At 34.9% G+C, this 20,000-nt stretch overlaps 1 protein-coding gene across 1 annotated transcript in view; it reads right to left on the bottom strand.

The window, feature by feature from the left end:
* Nucleotides 1-20,000, bottom strand: part of LOC144981074 (beta-arrestin-1-like) — a 265,024-nt gene that overhangs the window by 96,483 nt on the left and 148,541 nt on the right.

Genomic DNA, 20,000 nt, shown 5'->3' with positions numbered 1-20,000 from the left:
TTTCCGGCAAATCGCTATATTTTTGTTTCACCTCCGATCGTCTTCTGACTTCCTGTTCCACTTCCAGTCACCTGGGAAAGACGATCCCTCGATGCATCATTGATAACGAAGAGAGAGAGAGAGAGAGAGAGAGAGAGAGAGAGAGAGAGAGAGAGAGAGAGAGAGAGAAAGAGAAAGAAAGAAAGAAAGAAAGAAAGAGAGAGAGACAGAGAGAGTGAGAGAGAGAGAGAAAAAGAGAAAGAGAGAGATAGCAATAGAGAGAGATAGCAAGAGAGAGAGAGAGAGAGAGAGAGAGAGAAAGAGAAGAAGAGAGAGATGAGAGAGAGAGAGAGGAGAAGAGAGAGAGAGAGAGAGAGAGAGAGAGAGAGAAGAGAGAGAGAGAGCAAGAGAGAGAGAGAGAGAGAGAGAGAGAGAGAGAAGAGAGAGAGAGAGAGAGAGAGAGAGAGAGAGAGAGAGAGAGAGAGAGAGAGAGAGAGAGAGAGAGAGAGAGAGAGAGAGAGAGAGAGAGAGGGCAAGTGTAACCCATTGGGACAATCTGGTATTATGTCGGATTGACACATGATGAAAAGAACGAACAGCATTTTTAAAAAAATTGATTATCTGGAAGTTTAAGAACAGGGATTCCAAATGATTAGCCCCCCCCCAAATTAGAAAAAATAACAAAACAACAGCAACAACAACAAAGAAATCAGAACAACAACACCATCAACAACTGAAAATGAGCGGAGCATCACGTTTCACACTAAACATCCGGGATTAAGTAGTAGTAGTAGTAGTAGTAGTAGTAGTAGTAGTAGTAGTAGTAGTAGTAGTAGTAGTAGTAGTAGTAGTAGTAGTAGTAGTAGTAGTAGTAGTAGTAGTAGTAGTAGTAGTAGTAGTAGTAGTAGTAGCAGCAGCAGCAGCAGCAGCAGTAGTAGTAGTAGTAGTAGTAGTAGTAGTAGTAGTAGTAGTAGTAGTAGTAGTAGTAGTAGTAGTAGTAGTAGTAGTAGTAGTAGTAGTAGTAGTAGTAGTAGTAGTAGTAGAAGTAGTAGTAGTAGTAGTAGTAGTAGCAGTACTAGCAACCATAGCAACACATTTTATTCAGAAGAATAAATTCATAACTTGGGTTCTAATTATAGACATAGAAATATAATTTAAAGTGGTAAATGATCAGAAAGATGTGGTTTACACCACTGTATACATAACTCAATTTATGAAATTCACGCATCTTTCCGGGTTTTCTCAACCAGTCACACAAACGTTTTCTGGACAGATAAAAGAAGAGAACACCGTGTTTTGCCAGCGGACAGCCTTTCCTTCAGACTAATAGATTGAACTCAATCACAAGGTATCTTTCGCGCTGCTATTATTTCAATCAAACCCGTAGAAAAGGGCGGGGTGATTATTAAATTACCCAAAAATGCCATTCTTAATAATATCATGAAATTTCATGCCAATTTTTTTATTTCAGTTTTTTTTTTTTTTTTTGGTTATATCTTTTTAATTATCGAATTATTCATTTACTATGTTTCCTTAATTTTAAAAATTTCAAAACCGTTAACTTCCCCTTCACAATAATAATAATAACAACAACAACAACAACAACAACAACAACAACAACAACAACAACAACAACAACAACAACAACAACAACAACAACAACAACAACAACAACAATAATAATAATAATAATAATAATAATAATAATAATAATAATAATAATAATAATAATAATAATAAATGGTTTTTATATAATAGCGCCTTACCCCGTAACTCAACAAGGTCAAAACGCTTAACAGTAACGTGACAACTTTCACTCAAACATACAACCACTCAAACATGCAGTGTGAAACATGGCAATATAATTCTACAGTGTTACATATTAAAAAGAAACATTTAAAGATGTTTTAAAAAAATTTTAAAACAAAGAATCCTGCATCATAACTGTCTCTGATATATTATTGGAAGGGAGTTCCAGATAAATGAGGGATGCCGAATATTCAAACGCACTTTTAATTCAGAAAACAAGGTGAGTGGAGCAGGCACTTATGTTGGTAACAACAAGAGATGAAGTGAGTAGGAAAGTACCAGAAGACAATACAGAATTTAAAAAATTCGCGGCGGTGATGGGGGTTTGAACCCGCGACCTTACTGGTACGACAACTCCGCCTGACCGGTGAGACCGTGGCTCTACCGTATGAGCTTATCCACGATCCCAAACGCATGCTCGTCAATTTTAAATTTTCTTTTCTTTTTTTTTCATGCATCTAGATCATTCCAACATACCACCGTTTTGATGAGGTAAAAAGAAAATTATGCCCTTCCGCCACGACATCGTAAGATATCCTCGGTTAGGCATAACGATATCGTCGTCAAGGCATTCCACGAAGGAATATAGATAATTCATCAAACAAGATGTCTGATGTCAACAGGAATCACCCAAGTGAGCAAATTGGGGGTTAATAATCTTGCCAAAGGAAAAACACGAAAGTGCCCGAAGCGGGACTCGAACCGTAGCGATCGTTAACTTATAGCCTGACACTGATCAAAAAATGACGTCAAAATGCCGGTCTGTGGTCAGAAAAGAAAACAAATCGTGAGTTGTATTCAATAGTTCAACCAATGGGACCACTTGTTTCCATGAGCACTACTAACTGGGCGGTGCAAAAACCATATAATGACGTCAAAATGCCAGTCTTTTTGGGTTTCAGCGTCGGGCCATAACTTAACCATGGCTACGCTCGAACCCGGGACCTTCCGGGTCACAGTACAATGCCTTAACCACTCACTCGGCCACTCCCCCCCCCCCCCCCCCCCGTTCTGATGAGGTGGGCGACGTAATATTATTTGTTGACAGAGTCCAGCCGCCACGCAGACTCATAAATCGAATTCTACAACGACTGATGTCAATGCAATAAAAACAGGTTATGACATTGCGTAATATCATTTATTTATTTATTTTTTAAAAGCGCTTTTATCTATTTATTCCTTTACTTTCTATGTTAACTCACTCAACCCCAACACCGACTATACCCGTAGTATAATCGGGGTTACTTTTACCCCATGCCTATTTATTACATTTTTATGAGACAAATTATAGGCGTAGTATCAAAGCTCATGTTTTTAGTTTTCGCATGTCAATGATAGTTGAAAAAAAATCTATGTACATGCTCGTTTTTAATCCAAATTTGAAAAGTAGCAAAAATCTCTAGAAGTGAGTGAGTTAAAACCCTTAGCTTTCCTAAACATTATAATTCTGACTTTCTTTTTTCATCGAGTTTATTTTGATATGATACCGTTTTGAGAGATAGATAGAACGAAGTTGACGTAATCAGGTCTTTGTTATTGTTTTTTTTTTTTGTGTGTGTGTGTGCCATCCACGTTTATGAGTAATTCTCACTAAACTGAATTAACCTGACTATAAACGTTCATGGTTACACATGGTTTTGTGTGTTGGTCCGATAATATAATATTTCCGGATGGTAATGTTGTGAGTTTCTTAGCAAAGCGCACACCATTTATATTATTATTATTATTATTATTATTATTTCATCCGTGTACGGCCGACCGGCCGTCCGACAGACTAAATCGATATTAATAATTTGCGACTTTTAACTGGTGTGTTTTTTTGTTGTTTTTTTTTTCTTCATCTAGTTCATATCGACATAAGTTATAGATAGTATGCGCTTGGCTAAGAAGCTCATAACATTGCCATCCGGAAGTATAACGGACGAACACACAAAGCTATGTGTAACCATGAACTTTTATAGTCTGGTTAATACAGTTCAGTGAGAATAACTCACAAACGCGGATGGCAAAATATAACAACAAATGCTTGAGTGACGTCATCTTCGAACTATCTATAGCCTGACACTGAAACCCAAAACGACTGGCATTTTGACGTCATTATTTGTTTTTTGCACCGCCCAGTGAGTTGTCGTTAGTAGCGCTCATGGAAACAAGTGGTCCCATTGGTTGAACTATTGAATACAACTCACGATTTGTTTTCTTTTGTGGCAAAAGACTGGCATTTTGACGTCATTTTTTGGTCAGTGTCAGGCATTATGTTAACGATTGTGGGCGGGTTTTAACATGAGTTTTACTGGGTGTACAGTCTAGTCTGACCTACAGAGGTCCATGCCTTTGCAACAGTTACAGAAAAAAAAAAGGTTTTCGATAAATGAATTACTAATGACTTTCTTATAAATAACAATCACTCATTTAGCGGTATGAAAACAATAACAATGTTCAGAGAGAGGTCGAATTCATTCAGTCGACTTCATTCACTGTATAAATTACCAACTATGTTTGTCCGAGCACGTGTGAAGGCGTGTCACAAATTCCATGTTTTGATTGGTCAAAAATCTACTGGTTAATTGATTTACAGAGATCTGATTGATGAAATCCACTTGGTTGCAATAATTTACAATTGCTTTACAAATGTTGCTTTACGACATACACAATTGTTGATGAATTGTTGACTATTGAGGAAACAAATTTAAATCATAATTCTGATCAACCCCCACCTCCCCATTCTATGACAGTCTGACATTACACCGCGAGTAGGTTACTTAATAAAATATATTATTATGTGTTTTGACAGCGTAGGCCGCCCTGAAATTAAATTCGACCACGAATGACGCAATCGGATTCAATAGTCTTATGTCACGTCGACCAGCAACGGCGGCCATCGTGGGTCTAAACAAAGAAAATCTATACTTTTTATTCTTCATGCTGGCTAGAACTTTCCATATATGTCTTGTGATCAGAATGTGTAAAACTCCAAACATGATCAGATTTATGTTTTTTTCCCCCTCTGTATACGTTTTTATGCTCGTCGGAGAAATATTTCATAAGGGCGTCCGCCATTGTAGCCGATAGTTTAGAGCCAGTTACTAAGTTACCATGCGTCATTACGAGGGAAGTGACGTCACGACTGTTGAAGCGTATTTCAAAAGAGCCGGATAAATGCTGTCTGATAATTGAATTACCTGCCAGGGTGTCTTTCAAAATAATGCCATAAAATTGCATTTCATCCATTTCTTATTGCTATTTAAAAAAATAATTAATGTATTAATTTGATTTTTTACTCATTTATTTATTTTCTTATATCTATTCATTAATTTTGTGATATTTATTCATTTATTTTGTTATCGTTCTTCATTTATTTATTTTCCATTTTTATATGTTTATTCATATCTATTTATCTTAAATTGTTTATTTTACTTAATTATTTATCTATCTATTTATTCATTCCTTTTGTAATTCTTGTTTATTTTTTTTTATTATTAATTTTATTCATAAATTATATAATAACATATTCTATTGTTATGCTTTTACATTCATTTATTTTTTTTTTAATCGTTTTTATTCAATCATTTGTTTATTTATCCATTAAATTTATTTATCCATCTATTCATTTATTTTGTTAAAAAATCTATTATTCTATCTGCCTTTGTCAAAAATGATATCTGATTACGTTAGGCATTCATTTCATTTGACAGCCGCCATCATACATTACCTTTGTAAACGGGAAGATGCATTAAACAGTGCAAGAAGGTTGGGGGAGGGATTTGGAGAGAGAGAGAGAGAGAGAGAGAGAGAGAGAGAGAGAAAGAGAGAGAGAGAGAGAGAATAAGAGAGAAAGAGAGAGGGTTAGATAGATAGATAGATAGATAGATAGATAGATAGATAGATAGATAGATAGATAGATAGATAGACAGATAGATAAACAGAAAGATAGACAGTTAGACAGACAGATAGATAGATAGATAGATAGATAGGTAGAGAGAGAGAGAGAAAGAGAGAGAGAGAGAGAGAGAGAGAGAGAGAGAGAGAGAGAGAGAGAGAGAGAGAGAGGAAGAGAGGAAGAGGATGGTTTGAAATGAAATGAAATATATTTTGAAGAGCTCATGTCATAACAAATTGAGGGTTATTTCAATCGACCAATAATTTTAGCTATTTGGGCAGAATTTCCTTTTCTTTTAACACCCCCCCCCCCCCCCCCAATAATTTAAAAATCCATTAACAAAGATGCTGGACAATCCCGCATCTGACAAGATTTCCAGTGAATAAGAATAACATAATATTACGCTATCACAAACTCCTTCGAACTCCAGCACAGAATGGTAATGATGATAAAAAAATAATAATAAGTGGTCGATTAATTAACACGATCAACTAACATTATCAACAACTACAACAACACAGGAGTGAGCGAGCGGTCTGCTCAGTCCAGGTCCTCACTACCCACAGCAATCTCTGGTAACAATGAATTATTGTCTCCCCAAATGATGATGATAATAATAATAATAGGTGGTAGTAGTAGATTGGAATTATGTCTTGTTTGTGTATGGCTCTTCCTTCCAGGTGGTCGAGAGAAGAACTTACTCTGAAGAGTTACAATTACGTCTGCTGCTGCTGCTGTTGATGTTGTTGTGATAGTCGTGGCGGAAGGAGGAAGACGATGTAAGTAAAGAGATGGCTGGATGTTCACAACAAGACAAGACGCATCTCAGAATTAGAAGATGCGGACAGAGATGGCAGGGCAGGGCAGGGCAGGGTAGGGCAGGGCAATGTAAGACGGCATTGCGTGACAAGGCAGAGATGATAATAAGACTAATCCCATTGATTGGTACTCGTGATGATGGTATAATTGTATAACAGACATTATGCTTAAGTAATCACCGCCACCTACCACCACTACCATCACCACCATCTATCTATCTACCTCCACTGCCACGCTACCACCATTATCACCAACACCACCACCATCTATCTATCTACCCCCACTGCCATCACCATCATCATCACCACTACCACCACCATCACCACCACCACATTCTATCTATCCATCTACCTCCACTGCCAGACCACAACCATCACCACCACCACCACACCATCATCACTATCCAGTGTTAAGTCATGCAGAGAGCAATGAGATGGTCACGAGCGCGTGAATGAATTCAAGGGATTGGTAGAAAGATTCCAGCTGGAGGTGTAGCCTCCTCCTCCCCTTTTTCTTCTTCTTCCTCCTCCTCCTCCTCCTCCTCCTACTACTACTACTACTACTACTACTACTACTACTACTACTACTACTACTACTACTACTACTACTACTACTACTACTACTACTACTACTACTACTACTACTACTACCATCACTCCTCTCCTCCTCCTCCTCCTCTTACTACTACTACTACTACTACTACTACTACTACTACTACTACTACTACTACTACTACTACTACTACTACTACTACTATCACCACCACCACCACCACAACAACAACAACCACAACCACCACCACCACCACAACAACAACCACCACCACCACCACTTTCATCTCCACTGGCTTGGCGAACGCTATTAACACCCATAAGCGCCTTTACAATATCATAATGATTTTTAATAAGTTGCCGTGAGGCGGAAGAGCTACAGACAATGTTTCTATTAGGGAAAAGCAGCTTCGGAGTATAACCCAAAAAAAAACAAACAAAAAAAAAAACAACCAACAACAACAAAAAAAAAAACCCTCCCAAAATCAAAAGAAACGCCCAGTATCCTCAGCCAGCACCGCTGGTACTTATTTTCTCAGTATTAAGCAGTATAATATGTATAACTAATAATACAATAACTACTACTGAACACATGCACGAAACGAGTAAACATACATAAACCCTACGTAAGAAACACACAGAACCAAACAATGCGATGGACATGTGACTATGTGAGCACGTGTAGAAATGTGTGTATGACGAAATAAATAAAAATTACATAAATAAATGTGACCCAACCTCTGAATCCGGTATTATATCTGATAAAGAAGAAACACAACTGAGTTTAAGGCCAAAATAGTCACATTTTAGGAAAGTTTAGTTTTTTTTTTCAAATAAGTTTTAAGGACTAAAACCTCTGGATGAAGGCAGGCATAGTATTTGACTCTAATTTTTAAAATACAGTTTGAAGTCCACTTGTATGCATTTTGTTTCTCTCTCTCAACATAATACCGTTTGAGACGATCACAAATGACACCAAAAAAAAAAACACACAAAAAAAACCAAAAAAAAAAAACCAACAAACAAACAAAAATCAACAACGAAACACACACACACACACACACACACACACACACACACACACACACACACAAAGAATAAGAAGAAAACGAACAAAAACAGACTAAATTTTAAAAACACACAAACAAAAAACAAAAAAAAAAAAAACCAAAAAAAACAAAAAACAAACAAACATACAATTTTTAAAAATCAACAACAAACAAACAAATCGAAAACAAAATACAATCTTGCTAATATACTTAAGTATTTCCCAATGGGTCCGTCGCTCCCATCAACCCCTAGTTCTATAGATGACGGAAATCACAATTGTAATACGATTATACATAACAACTCCCCCCCCCCCCCCCAAAAAAAAAAAAAAAAATAAATAAATAAATAAAAACAAAACAAACAAACAAAAAAAAACCCAAACAAACAAACAAACAAAACAAAAACAAACAAACATAAAAATAAAATACAAACAAACAAACGACAATGTTCTCCTTACAATCTTACATACGTAAATAAATAAAGTATTACACAAGAATCGTTTTTCATCTAATTACTATTGGTATAAATTTCGTAATACTACAGAGGAATCCGATTAAGTCTACGCCCCATGGGAGGAGCCTTCGCTGAGATTCCGTTATTCACCTGTCGTAGACTGGGATTCTATCAGAACGGACGTTTCTCATTTGTAACCCATCGTATTAAAAACGGTATTACGTCAAGATGGCATACGACTCGGGTAAAGAATCATGGATGCCAGCAGGAAGAAGTGCTGAAACCTGGAACTAAAATCTCGACACTTTGCCAAACCTGAAAATGTTCCTACTGAAAATGCGGCCTAAACTTTTTTCATTGACCAAAGAGAGTTCCGGTTGCACGAATCTACCTCCATACACCGAAAAGGTGGCTGAATCACGTTTTCGAATTTTCACCGATGCTATTAGGTTATTTTACTCAAAACACTGAAACCGGAGGTATTTGACAGATATCGCGAAACCGGAATTCCAGCATGAACCGGAAAACTGGCACCCATGTAGAGTATTCTGGGCTTGAAATGATGAGAAAAACGAACCTTGAGTGCTTTAAAATACAATCAATAAATAAATGGTTCTCCACCGCCATAGCGAGGAAATAAAATTTAATAACAATGTGAAATTGAAAGTAAGCTTCATTTTAATATACGAAAATAGATAAAATGGACGTTTTGGTTTCCCCTTTATCAGCAAAACAGAACAGGATGAATGAAACACTACAGACGAATGAGATTATCTTTCAAAATTGCAAAAACGTGGTGTGACGTTGTGGTTAATTTTAAATTCCCGATTTATTGATCAATTATTTTTATCATACGCACATTGAAACAAGACCATTGACCTTTCAATTATTAATCAAAGTTCAAGTTATACGTGTTTCGGCTATATATAAATGTGAGTGACTCCATTTTATATATATATATATATATATATATATATATATATATATATATATATATATATATATATTTTCTCTATCTCTCTTTCTCTCTCTCTCTCTCTCTCTCTCTCTCTCTCTCTTTCACCACCCATACACCCCCCTACCACACACACACACACACACACACACACACACACACACACACACACAAACACTAATACATTTATCACGATTCAAACATCATCAAATCGTGAGCATTATAACATTACTCACTCAAACAAAAAATTAATAATAATAATAAGAAAAAAAAAAAATTAATTAATACCATCTATCACGCAACGCTGGTACTGGTATGTGTGTGCGGTTAATAAGCCAAGTCTCGTGTCTGCTGCATCATCATCCAAGTTACTTATTGCCACCTCCCATGTAAGGGAGGCAATGCTTTCAATCAATGATATTATATTATAGTCGTCTGCCTGATGAACTGTTCCTTGTATAATCGTTCTTGGTTGTATATCATTTTTACATTTTTGTGCATTTGCATATATATATATATAATATATATATATATATATATATATATATATATATATATATATATATATATATATATATATATATATATATATAGGTATAAATTGTCGCCATAGATTCTCAACTTTGTGTTTATACATTTTCATGCATGCCACGTCTGTAAACGAATTTCCATTTTTTTTTTGGATGAATAAAGTATATTATTACTATTATTATTATTATTATTATTATTATTATTATTATTATTATATTATTATTATTATTATTATTATTAATATTATTATTATTATTATTATTATTATTATTATATTAATATTATTATTATTAATATTATTATTATTATTATTATTATTATTATTATTATTATTATTATTATTATTATTATTATTATTAATTATAAGTAACGTCGAGATAACTCACACATAATAATCATCAGTTAGTGCACCCACCCAATGTCGTAAAAATGAAATGAGTGACTCCTTATATTTATTCTTTTTTAGAAGTTTTTTTTATTTTATATATTCATTTATTTAATCTAATTGTTCATAAATTCATTTATTTATTCATTATTTATTTACTTATCAATACATTAAGTCAAATATTTACTATATTCATTTATGTACTTATTCGCATTATTCATGTATTTATTTATTGATTGATTGATTGATTGATTGATTTATTTATTTATTTATTTATTTATTTATTCATTATACATTATATTCATATATCTATTCATAAATCAATTTGTGACCAACCGTCAAAAAGCGGTATTATGTCGGCATAAGCAAGCTGCAGAAAATTGAATTTATAGATTGTATGCACTTGGCCAAGAAGTTCACAACATTGCCATCAGGAAGTATAACGGACCAACACACAAAACTATGTGTAATCATGATTGTCTATAGTCTGGTTAATACAGTTTAGTGAGAATTACTCATAAACGCGGATGGCAAAAAACAATAACAAACACATGAGTGACGTCATCTTCGAACTATCTATAGCCACAAATATGACACTGACTTGAGGATGAATGTCTATTCATTGTAATGGAGAATAAATAGAATTTCTTACAGTGATGAAAATAAATCAAGCTATGTAGTAGTATGTCTTATTACCTTATTTTGATTATTAATTTGCTTCAGGGAACTGAATCTACTCCGATATTTCTGAGACGGTTACTTTTAAGGAACTGAATCTAGTCCGATATTTCTGAGACGGTTACTTTTAAGGAACTGAATCTACTCCGATATTTCTGAGACGGTTACTTTTAAGGAACTGAATCTAGTCCGATATTTTTGAGACGGTTACTTTTAAGGAACTAAATCTATTCCGATATTTCTGAGACGGTTACTTTTAAGGAACTGACTCTTCCGTTATTTTTGAGACGTTTACTTTTAAGGAAACGATTCCGATATTTTTGAGACGGAAACTTTTAAGGGACAGAATCTACTCCGATATTTTTGAGACGGATACTTTGAAGGAACCGAATCTAGTCCGATACATTATTTATTTTTGAGACGGTTTCTTTCAGTAAACCGAAACTTTTCTGATATTTAATGAGACGGTCACTTTAAGGGGAATTGAATCTATTCCAATATTTTTGAGACGGCGTGTCACTCACACACAAAAACATTTACACACACACACACACACACACACACACACACACATGTACGTTATTCCTAAAATACCACTGTACGAGAGAACATGACGTAAAAGGTTTAAATTAAGGTATCTTGGTGCCACATCGTCATCGCCAGCATTTCTATGGTAACAATTAAAAAACACTTTATTTTCATTTTGGCCGGAAAAAATTTTTTTTAAACAAACAAAAAAAAAAAGACAACCCCCCCCCCCCCAAAAAAAAAAACAACAAAAAAACAAAACGAACCCCCCCCCCCCCAAAAAAAAAAAAAAAAAAAAAAAAAAAAAAACACAAAAAAAAACAACAAAAACAAAAACAAAAACAAAAAAAAACAAAAACAAAGACCAAAAAAATAAAAAAACAAACAAACAAAAGAGAAATACAAGCACACAAGACACAAGACAAAGAAAAACAAACAACAACACAAAACTAATCGTCTATGTGGTCTAGTGGTATGACACTCGCTTTCGGATCGGAAGGTCCTGCGTTCGAGCCTCGCGCTCGGCGCATATTTGAGTCCTTGGAAAAAGGCTCTTTACTCACATTCTCTCACCGTACTCAGGTGTAAAATGAGTACCTGGCCGTTAACAGCGGTGTCTTTGTCCGAAAAATTGTAATATCGCCTAACAGGCGGCATGTCCCGTCCTACATGTTAAATATTGCTGTTGACCAGGGACCCTTTGTAAAGCGCTTTGAGCACATTTAGTGGATATAGATAGTTCGAAAATGACGTCACTCAGGTCTTTGTTGATCTTTTTTGCCATCCGCGTTTATGAGTAATGCTCACTGAACTGTATTAACCCTACTATAAACGTTCATGGATACACACAGTTTTGTGTGTTGGTCCGTTATACCTCCAGATGGCAATGTTATGAGCTTCTTAGCCAAGCGCATATCATCTATAGCGCTGTATAAAGCTCAATTTAATAATAAAAAAAAAAAAACCCAAACGAACCGCGTTTTGTCATAGAAAATGTCGGATTTACCCGTAATTAGCGTCACTCACTATTATTGTCGTCAATCTACTCGACTCAATACTCAATACGTTATCATCATTTCGATTTGACGACACGCCCAATAAATAGATAGATGAGTCTGTATGGTATGTATCGGATAAGGCGAGGCGTGTTACGTTATGATGACGACGACGACGACGTGCGTACACACGTGTATCGACGTGTGACTTTAATAAGCACAACACTGTCGTACTCTTAGACGAATTAACAAAAAACCCAAATAAAACAAGACAACAACAAAAATAAATACCCCCCCCCCCCCCCAATAGAAAAACCAAACAAACACACAAACAAACAAAAACAACCAAAAAAAAAAAAAACAAAAACAAACAAAAAAAAAAAAAAAAAAAAAAAAAAACATTTTAAAAACCCTTCGCCAGAAACTCATCCTACAAATTAATATCGACCAAATAAATTAAAATGATCCTCAACTTGTCAAAAGCTCTCAATTCCGTGGCACTTCAAGGGGGTTCAGAGTTTGTTTTTGTACAAGATGAGGGTCATTTTCATCGATTGTTTAGCTGGAAAACTCGTGGACAGCCCATACGGTAGAGTCAGGCGGAGTTGTCGTACCAGTAAGGTCGCGGGTTTCATGCCCCTCAAATCGTCGCTGCGAATTTTTTTATTCTCTGTTGTCTTCTGGCACTTTTCTATTCTCTTCATTTCTTGTTGTCATCAAAATAAGTGCCTGCTCCACTCACTTTTATTCTGAATTAAAAATTCACCCCAAATACCGGAGCATACTCAATGTCTCAATCGTTTCTATGTTACATGTTTGTGTTGAGAATATTGGCTATTTAGCTTAATAAATTAAATGCTGGCCAACGAACTTCACGGCGTTTGTGTGTGTTGAACCCGTGACATCAAGAAGTCGGGGAGAGAAGGCTCTAGTTAGACTATGCTTCGAAGCAACTTTTTTGGGGTCCACAATCTCCCAGGCCAGGCAGTGTTGTCGTACCAGTAAGGTCGCGGGTTCATGCCCCAAATCGCCGCTGCGAATTTGTTATTTCTGTTTCTTCTGGCCACTTTCCTACTCACTGTCCACTCACTTATACTGAATAAATTCAACCCAATACCGGCATACTCAATGTTCAATCGTTCCATACATGTTTTTGTTGGAATTTGGCTATTAAGCTTAGTGACCAACTAACTTCGGCTTGTGCATGTGTTGAACCCTGACTTCAAGAGCTCGGGAGAGAGGCTCTAGTTACGTAAGCTATGAAGCACTTTTGTCGTGTATGTTACGGTAGAGTCACAATCTCCTAGGCCAGGCAGTGTTGTCGTTCCAGTAGGTCGCGGGTTCAGGCCCCCATCGCCGCTGCGAAGTTTTTATTCTCTGTTGTCTTCTGGCGCTTTCCTACTCACTTCATTTCTTGTTGTCATCAACATAAGTGCCGGCTCCACTCACTTTTCTGGATTTAAATGACCCTCATCTTGTCAAAAACTCTCAAACCTGAGACTTCCTCGAAGCCCAAGGTTTGAGGGTTCTTGACAAGACGAGGGCCATTTTAATCGATCGGTACTTGAAGGACGAGTTTTCTTGTCAAAATCTTAAAACTGTGTTGTTTAAAAAAAATATTTTTTCAGAGTAGATAAGGATGGATTAAAAAGAACCGTAGTCTAGACGTTGACGAAAATTACACGTTGAATGTTATATAACGGCTTCTCTTATATCAAAGTTGAGTGATATAGTTTCGTAGAGAATAAATAAAAATAATGTGTGAGGATGGATAAAAAAAAATATATAATATAAATAATATATGAGAAGAGAGATAAGAGAGAGAGAGAGAGAGAGAGAGAAGAGAGAGAGAGAGAGAGAGAGAAGTCTAGAGGTCCAACCAACCAAACAGTAGATTCCTCCCAAGTCACGTGTCCAATGACCGGGATGGCGCAACACACACACACAACCAACAACACACACACACAACACACACACACAAAGTCTCCCAAAGACTAATAATTATCAAGTCATATTATACATAAGAATCATAGTCACGATCGGGTGGCCATGTTTTAAGAGGCTTTCGTGGTGCAAAGTTATAATGTGATGCCGTCAGAGCCGATTATAGGGAATATTATAGAGGCGTGGGGTTGGGTGGGGCTATTGTTTTTGTTTTGTTTTTTGCTTTTGTAAATGTCCACGATGATAAATTGATGCTATGCGTTTAGATAAAATACTCACAACATACGCCAGCCAAGAACATGTGTAAACTTGGAAGTTCTTTTTTTTTTAATAGTCTGATTGATATGATAATTTAGCGAAAATTAATCACTAACAGGCTGTCTAAAAATAATAACAAAGGGCCGAGTGAAATTAAATTTCGTTCCTTCTGCAGAGGTTGAGGCGAAGAAACGACTCCGGTCGCTTCTGCCGTCTTTATTTATTTATTTATTTATCTATTTATTTATTTTGTTGCTTTAATTAATTTGGTTTTTTTATCTTAATTAATTTAATTTGGTATTTCGCAAAGAACCAGACCAGGAAAATGAAGGTTACGTTTATTCAAAATCTTATTTTTGAAGTTTAAGAAACACAACTCTCTCCTCTCTCTCTCTCTCTCCTCTCTCTCTCTCTCTCTCTCTCTCTCTCTCTCTCTCTCTCCTCTCTCTCTATTCATATATATATATATATATATATATATATATATATATATATATATATATATATATAACAAAACAAAATCTCCATTACAAAACAGTGCTTAATAATAAGGTGGCCTTTTACAACTCACGTTATAGTGCAGTGGTCGCATCACTATAATGTACCGTAATGCAATGCTGTTGTAATGAACATCTCTGGAACCAAAACAAAATAATAACAATAATGATAATAATACTATTATCCTCCATTAGATTTAACAATGAGGGATAATGACGGCAAACGATAGCCCATAATGTTAGTGTAAGTACCCTCTACATTACGGCAATGGAAGGAAATGAAAATAAGATGGAAGAAATACTATCAACAAATTAACACACTCAATACCCTTCATTACAAACAATGATACCCCCCCCCCCCACACACACACACACATATATAACATATAAAACAAAAGGTTCGGGATAACACAAAATATATCATTTTACATTACAACGATCATGAATAAAAATATTACAAAAATAAACAAATAACAAACAAACAAACAAAAGAAAACAAATTAAAAAAAAAACAACAACAACAAAACAAAAACAAAAAAAAAAGAACATAACATGTTTAAATTAACACAACGTATTCTTCATCATAAAATTTAAAAACAAACAAACAAACAAACAAACAAAATCCCCTTTATTCATCTACAAGTGGGGATGTGTCCTATAAGATCTATTACAAAGAAAAACTGAAATAATCCAGTCGCCAGCCGCAGCCCAGCGCCTTAAAGATGAGCTAGGGCAAGGCCGCACAGTGGAACGGAAAGACGAACTAAAGTCTGTACCTCCTGGGTACGAGGCAAAGACCACCCGTTGAGCCACGCTTCTCCATTTATAAAACGTATAGCCGTTAACCCCCCCCCCCCCCCCCCCTTCCCAAAAAAAAAAAAAACAAAAAAAAAAAAAAAAACAAAAACAAAAACAAAAACAAAAACAAAAAAAAAACCCAAAAAAAAAAACAAAAAAAACCCAGCAAAGCAACAACAACAACAACAAAAAAAAAAATGCGCAATATCCACTAAACGTGCTAAAAGCTTTTTACAAGGAGTCATAGCCAACAGCAACACTTAACATGCAGGACGTGTGTTAGGCGATACTAATATTTTTTTTTCCCCGACAGAAACAACGCTGTAAACGGCCAGGGCACTCAATTACACCCAAATGTGGTGAGGAAATGTAAGTGAGAAAAAAAAAGCCTTTACCAAGGACTCAACTATGCTCCGCTCAGATGGAGGGGAGACTCGAACCCTGAATGAAAGCTCCGGCCCGAAGCGAGTGTCATACCACTCGACCAACACATAGCCGCGAACAATAGATAATAAGTGGCCGACATAATGCATCGAAAAAAATTATCGGCCAGCTCGCTTTTCGGTACAAATAGACAATGAAGTGGGCGGCGATCGGCAATCAGCGATCGGCGATCAGCGGCGGCCCGCCCAGTGGACGTGTTGATGATGGTCCGCCGCCCACCCTGTGGAACGACGGGCCGTTTTCGACCTCGACCTACGCACAATGCCGGAAAGGGTAATGATTTAAGTAGCGGAGGGAATTGGTGATTACAACCGAAAGCGCTCCGTGCTCATCTTTCCCGGTGCATCAAATATGCATTGGGTCGTTGATATAATAATAATAATCATCATCGCTATCGGCGGTTTCATCCGGGCGGACAATTTGGCATTTCATAATAATAATAATAATAATAATAAATAATAATAATAATAATAATAATAATAATAATAATATAATAATAAGGATAATAATAATAATAATAACAATAATAATAATAATAATAATAATAATAATAATAATAATAATAATAATAATAATAAATAATAATAATAATAATAATAAGGATAATGACAATAATAATGATAATAAAAATTTTTTTTTAAAAATTGAGCATTTATATATATCCACTTAACGTGCTCAATGCGCTTTACAAGGGCTCCCTGGTCAACAGCAACATTTAACATGTAGGACGAGACATGACACCTGTTAGGCGATATTACAATTTTTCGGACAAAGACAACGCGTTAACGGCCAGGTACTCATTTTACACCTGAGTACGGTGAGAGAATGTGAGTAAAGAGTCTTTTCCAAGGACTCAACTATGCGCCGAGCGAGCTCGAACCCAGGACCTTCGATCCGAAAGCGAGTGTCATACCACTAGACCACATAGCCGCACATAATAGTATAAATAGAAAATCAAAACACCGACGACAGCATCGACATCAAGAGAAATACACTTGCATGTTTACAAACTATAGATTATAATATATTATGTAAGACAAAAATATACAATGCACAACAGAGAGATGATTTACAAGAAAGAAAAAAAAATATCATCTCCCAAAACTCTTAACTATAGATTGACTGTTTCGCTCCAGCTAGGTGTCCGGCCAGGGGCAGGACAAAAACAAATAATAATAAAATTAATAATAATAATAATAATATAATAATAATAATAATAATAATAATAATAATAATAATAATAATAATAATAATAATAATAATAATAATAATAATAATAATATGATGTTGATGACGATGATGATGATGATGATGATGATGATGATGATGATGATGATGATGATGATGATGATGATGAAAAAATTAACAAAATAATAAAATGTAATAACAATAATAAAATGCCTCAACGTCAATAAGTTACAAGAGAGTTATATCAAACAATCCATAATCTCATTCTCTTCTCTGCCATTTTAATTAAATGCAACGGGAAATAATCTTATTGGAAGACAATGCAGTGGTTTCCCTTGTTTATTTCAACAGATGATGATATGCTGCTGTTATTATGGTGATATGGGGACAGGGGGAGGGGGGGGGGGGGGGGCAAATCCCTGATCCATTAAGTAATGAAGGCCACAATAAATAACACTGTGTGTGCAGAGTCGAGTCAAGGCTTGGTTCCTTCATCTCATTATCGCATCATCATTCATCATAATCATCATCATCGTCATCATCATCATAATGAGATTTATTTTTAATCCCTTCATCACCCCCCCCCCCCTATAACTATAAGTATTATATTCTTAGAAAAGCCAATAAGGTTAATCTTATTTTTTAATATAAAAAAAAAAAAAATCTAATTTCAAAAAAAAATATTTTAAAATTATTTTAAAAAATAATTTTTAAATATTATTTTTTTAAATGTGGGATGATATAGATAGATCTCGCTATAAACACTACATGTATTAATTAACAAGAGAAAATTGAACGCTTCAAGGACAGGTTAGCTAATCCTTATTTTTCCAAACAAACAATGTGTGACACAAAGTATTTTGACAAACGAGCCATTACAAATAAAATAAATAAATAAATAAACAACCCAAAAAATAACTTGTGTCCATCTTTCACACAAAACATGACCCTGCACCCCCATCCATCCGCACAAAAAAAACGCACAAAAAAAAAACAAAAAAACAAAACCAAAAAAAAAAAAAAGAAATTAAAAAAAAAAAGTCACCCCGCCCAACTCCCCCCCCCCCCCCCCAAAAAAAAAAACAACAAAAAAACAACAAAAAACAAAAAAAAAAAAACAACAACAAAAAAAAAAACAAAAAAAAACAACAAAATAATAATAATAATAATAATAATAATAATAATAATAATAATAATAATAATAATAATAATAATAATAATAATAATATAACACGAACTACTGTTATTCTTCCTGTTTTTGAAGACTTATTTTATATCTTTTCAAATGATTCACATACATTTCCTCTCTAGATCGGATAACTCCGACAAAAAGTTACTTTTTTTATTTTTGACCAAAACACATTTTGTTTTACTTTAAATGAAATCGATAGGGTTAAAAGGATCCTCGGCTTGAAAAAAAAACAGCTTCAAATTAAAATTAATTAATTAATCCATTAATTACTTGACTAAATAAATAAATTCAAAAGTTTCAAAAATTTATTTAGGCCTTTCATAGCCAAAAAAAAAAAAACAAAAAAACAAAAAAAAAAAAAAAAAAAAAAAAAAACAAAAAAAAAAAAAAACATCATCAACAACAACAACAACAACAACAACAATAATAATAATAATAATAATAATAATAATAATAATAATAATAATAATAATAATAATAATAATAATAATAATAATAATAATAATAATAATAATAATAATAATAATAAATATTATCATTTATATTTAGCATTTAAACGATTAACCATGCTCAAACCGCTCTAATATTATGTGTTATTAACCCCCCCCCCCCCAACCCCGCTCGGCAGGCCACATGGAGCCATAATATTTCCACTCCATACTGTACCAGTCGCTTGTTAGGCGCGCCCCCCCCCCCCCCCCCTTTTTTTTTTTTTTTGTTGTTGTTGTTGTTATAATGATCTTACAATATCCGTCACTGCGTATAGCCACGTACTCATTCACAACCTGAGTTGGGTAAAGTGAGTAAAGAGCCTTACACCTAGCTATCTGCCTTACTCGTTTTGCGGCCAAGTGGTCTTTTTTGGTATGACACTCGCTTTCAGATCGGAAGGTCCTGGGTTCAAGGAGCCATTATAGATAGAACGAAGTTGACGTCACTCAGGTCTTTGTTATTGTTTTTTTTTGTTTTTGTTTTTTTTTTTTTCCATCCACGTTTATGACTAATTCTCACTCAACTGTATTAAACAGACTATAAAAGTCCATGATTACACTAGCTTTTGTGTTTT

The sequence above is a fragment of the Berghia stephanieae genome, chromosome 10 (genome assembly GCF_034508935.2).
Source record: "Berghia stephanieae isolate SIO BIC M18660-M18661 chromosome 10, UCSD_Bste_1.3, whole genome shotgun sequence".
Classification (NCBI taxonomy): domain Eukaryota; kingdom Metazoa; phylum Mollusca; class Gastropoda; order Nudibranchia; family Aeolidiidae; genus Berghia; species Berghia stephanieae.
Note: the sequence above shows the minus strand (reverse complement) of the source record. Positions and strands in the feature narration are given on the sequence as shown.